Source organism: Myotis davidii, unplaced genomic scaffold (assembly GCF_000327345.1).
Source record: "Myotis davidii unplaced genomic scaffold, ASM32734v1 scaffold448, whole genome shotgun sequence".
Classification (NCBI taxonomy): domain Eukaryota; kingdom Metazoa; phylum Chordata; class Mammalia; order Chiroptera; family Vespertilionidae; genus Myotis; species Myotis davidii.
Genome location: NW_006383009.1, coordinates 890,194 through 894,574, shown reverse-complemented (window position 1 = coordinate 894,574; position 4,381 = coordinate 890,194). Strand labels below are relative to the sequence as shown.

Genomic DNA, 4,381 nt, shown 5'->3' with positions numbered 1-4,381 from the left:
CGGGGGGAGAAGCCAGGCAAGTGAATGCGCTATGGGATCCTCCCGGAGTTGCTGACGGGGAAGCTGGGGGCGCTGGATGGCAACATGGCATGAACCCAATGGCCCTGCAGGCTGATAAGGGGGCCTGGGGAGTTGAGGGGTGACAGCAACAGGGAACACTATGAGCCTAAGACTGCCCCCTGCCCTGCCCCCCAGATCTATCCCTACGAAATGCTGGTGGTGACCAATAAAGGGCGAACCAAGTTGCCTCCAGGTGTGGATCGGATGAGGCTGGAGGTATGCAGGGGAGAGGCGCTGGTGGGTGCAGGGGCTCCATCGGGCAGCCTCCCCTCCTGGTGGGGAGGACCTGCCCCCTTGGTCACTCAGCCCAGCCCGCCCTCCTCTCCCTAAGCGGCCTTGGTCTGTCCTCTGCAGAGGCATCTGTCAGCCGAGGACTTCTCCAGGGTGTTCGCCATGTCTCCCGAAGAGTTTAGCAAGCTGGCTCTGTGGAAGCGGAATGAGCTCAAGAAGAAGGCTTCCCTCTTCTGACCACCCCACACTTCCTGACTCACCCTCACCCCTGCGGCTCTCTGGAGCTGGGTCACTGGACCCTAAAGCATCATCTCTTGCGGGGGGCACAGAGGTGGCAGAGGTGGGGTTGGCTGCATTGCTAGGTCAAGGGGAGCCCGGCCTTCTCTCAGTGCTGGGCTGTGGGACATGGACCTTCTTCCCATAATGAGCCAGGGGCCTCCCCTCCTCCCTCGTCCTCACTGCACAGGGCAAACCCAGGCTGGACCCCAGCACTCAGAGTTAATGTCTGCACCCTCTCCCTGCCCCCACCCCATGAAGAGAGGTCCCAGAAGAGGGAGTGAGGCGACCTGGACATGGCACGTGGTGCAGACCGGTTGATGTCTGGATCAGTGGGCGGGTAGAGCGCTCAGCCTGCGGAGGAGGTGAGGCAGGAAGCAGCAGGCAGGCAGGCACAGCTCCAGGACCCCATCTGCCCAGCACTCCTCCTCGCCTCACTGAGGAGGCTCCCCCTGCACCTGGGCCTCCCGCCTCTGACTCCAGCAGGGAGGCTGCCCTGCCTCCAGATTACCCTCTGACCTTCTTGCACATCCTATGCTTTGAAGCCTCATGCTCAGCTCTGTGGCTTCCCCAGAAGCCTTGGCTTAGAGTGGAGATGTCGCCTATACCAGACGCCAGGCCCCCATCAGCCTCCAGGCACAGTGAGCTAGACTCCTACCTTCTGACACCAGGATCCTAGGCAGGACCAGGCCTTCAGGCTCCCTCGGATGGGAACAAGAGGCCAGGCCACCAGGTCCCACCCATACCCATGCATCCCCCACCATGCTCTCTAAAGAATGTAATTTATTGGGGCACCCCAGCTGCTTTCCTCACCCAAGTCTCTGCCCTACCTAATCACATTCCCAGCTTTTCTTCTCTACAAATACATATGTGTATATAATTATATATATATATTTTTTGCCCAGGTCTGGGTTTTGTTCCTGCCCAGACCCTGGCATCCCTTTCCGCTGTGTGTATGTGTGAGATGATACTGGGGGAGGGGAACTCTGCTTGGAATTAAAAGGTTGCATTGGGTCCCCAAATTTACTTGTTCTTTATGAGCCACCAGGTCCGGGTGAGAGGTGCGGGTGATGCCAGGCTGAGCGAAGTCATGGGAGTGAAGGTTCAAATGGGGGGCATACAGGGTTGGAGGAGGTAGAGCGATGACACACACACTGTCCTTCCCCACCTGGGCCATAAGAGCAGGGGCTGGTCCAGCAGGCTCCCAGCTGCCACCTCCCCTTCGGGGCTGTGTGATGGTGACGGTGGATGGAAAGGCAGAAACATACTCCAGAGCCTGAGAGGAGAGCCAGCAAGGAGGAAAGGCTGCTGCGTCCTCCACCGAAGCCCTAAGTGCTCCCCTGCACCGGCGAGCTCATCGATATCTGACATGACTGCCCCCTCCAGCGTCTGAGATATGACAGTTCAGCGAGAGACCAAACACACAGCAAAGGTCGACAGGAAATGAGTAGGCAGTGAGCTGACTATCAAGGACCAGGCTGAGGACACTAAGGAATGGAGACACGATGGCTGAACTCTAGCAGGAGCAAGGGTAGCGGAGGCCGAGGAGAAGGGTACAGTCCTTTGGTCTTGGTTGACTTGACAAAGCATTCCAGGGGGAGCAGACCGGGAACTGGGCATCGAAGTGGGTGAAGGGGTGAAGGTTTGATTGGAAGCTCAGAGGGAGGACTTTGGTATGGGGACTCGGAGGGGAGGGGCTGCCTCACCTGGCTGGAACAGAGCCCATGCGTGGGCGTGTAAAGCGGCGTTCACTCGATCAGAAGGATCAGGGGAGGTGGAGGGGGACCCAGTGTGAACCTAAGACTGCAGCTGGGACCTGAATCCAGTCTCCCACCCCAGGATGAGTTTCTAGCCCCTTGGGTTGAAACAAAAGCAAAGTGGGTAAGAATCATTCAAATGTGAATGATGATTTTAAGTTGCTGAAGTTCTGTTATGTCCACAACATTGTTTTTTTTTTTAATATATATATTTTATTGATTTTTTTTTACAGAGAGGAAGGGAGAGAGATAGAGAGTTAGAAACATCGATGAGAGAGAAACATTGAGCAGCTGCCTCCTGCACATCTCCCACTGGGGATGTGCCCGCAACCCAGGTACATGCCCTTGACCGGAATCGAACCTGGGACCCTTCAGTCCGCAGGCCGACGCTCTATCCACTGAGCCAAACCGGTCTCGGCCACAACATTGTTTTATCCTCTCAACAAACCCGTGAGGGCAACAGATCATTTTAATCCACTTAGTTTAGGAGAAAATTGTGAAATAGAGACATTTCATCTATGGCCTGAAGCGACATGCAACTGAGTAGAGAATGGAGACAAACGTCTGAGTTTCTTGACTGCTAACCCAGGACTTTCCCAATATAGACACTTGTCCCTCAAGGGGCAGCGGAGAGGCCAGACGAGGAACAGAGAGAGGGATGGTCTCCACACACGCACTTCCGTGAGGCATCAGTGAACGGTGGAGGGCTTACCTGTTCCAGCAGAGGGACAGTGGTGGAGAGGCCAGCGCCGCTGTGTACACCCAGCTCCCAGACTGTGGAGCAACAAAGCAAGCTGAGGCAGTATTTAATCACAGCTCACTGGGAAAGGCTCATGGTGGGGCTGACTGGATAGTGCATCCCAAAGGATTTAAGTTCCTGAGACTCAGAGCAACTTGGCGGCTCTGTCCCTAAAACAAAAGCTTAGGGAGAATCTCTCAGTGCCTCCTCCCCAAAATACACATGGACACACGCATGTACAAACAGATGCAAAACCTTGGTAGTTATTTCACCAGTGGTTTCCAAGCCCTTTTAGTAACAACCCTTAAAAAAAATTAGATCTTACTACTACTATTCAAAGTACATTTATAAGTTGAATTTTATAGTCAACTAGAAGCCCTCAGCTTGTCCTGTGCCCTCTCACAATCCAGGACCCTTGGGGGATGTCGGATAGCTGGTTTCAGCCCGATCCCTGCAGGCCTGATCCAGATAGGAGGGAGCCCTACCCTGTGCATCGAGCGGCTGTCCCCTGGTGGTCAGTGCACGTCATAGTGACCGGCTGACCAGCCATTCGGTTGGCCAGTCAGCAGGTCACTTAGGCTTTTATATATACAGATTACTATGAAAATCAATGAGAACGAAGAAGCTATGATCAATAAAAAGTAATTTTGAGGAAGAGCTGGTATTTTGTGGAAGAGTCACCCTCAAGGGGCCAAAGAGCCGCATGTGGCTCTCAAGCCACGGTTTTCCGAGCCGCAGTTTGCCAACCACTGCCCTAGCCGGTTTGGCTCCATGGATATAGCGTCAGCCTAGGGACTGAAGGGTCCTGGGTTTGATTCTGGTCAAGGGCACATACCAGTCAGCCCGACCACAAGCATTTCCCAGTGAGCTGTGATTAAATACTGCCTCAGCTTGCTTTGTTGCTCAATTCCCAGTGTGAGGCATGCAGGAGGCAACCAACTGATGATTCCGATTGAGCGTCAACCTATGAACCAGGAGGTCATGGTTTGATTTCTGGCCAGGGTACATGCCTGGGTTGCAGGCACAATCCCCAGGAGGGGGCATGCAGGAGTCAGCCAATCAGTGATTCTCTGTCAACACTGATGTTTCTATCTCTCTCTCCCTCTCACTTCTTCTCTGAAATCAATAAAAATACATTTTTTTAAAGTAAGTTTTGATGAACAGAAGAAATTTAGGTCAGGGGTTATATATGACAGTTCCCCTTTTGTCAAGTGGAGGATCTAATTTATTATTGCATTTGGTTGCACAGTATCAGGAAAAGTCCTGATCCACATAGGTAAGAAGTTACAAAGTTGTGGTAGTTTAAAAGCATGCCAAT

The 4,381-nt window shown here is 53.3% G+C and overlaps 1 long non-coding RNA gene across 1 annotated transcript; it reads left to right on the top strand.

Moving 5' to 3' along the window:
- The first annotated feature begins 16 nt into the window (after nt 1-16).
- Nucleotides 17-1,589, top strand: LOC107181586. Its single transcript, XR_001512245.1, has 2 exons — nt 17-276; nt 415-1,589. It is a non-coding gene; the product is annotated as an uncharacterized LOC107181586 (long non-coding RNA).
- The last annotated feature ends 2,792 nt before the right edge of the window (nt 1,590-4,381 follow it).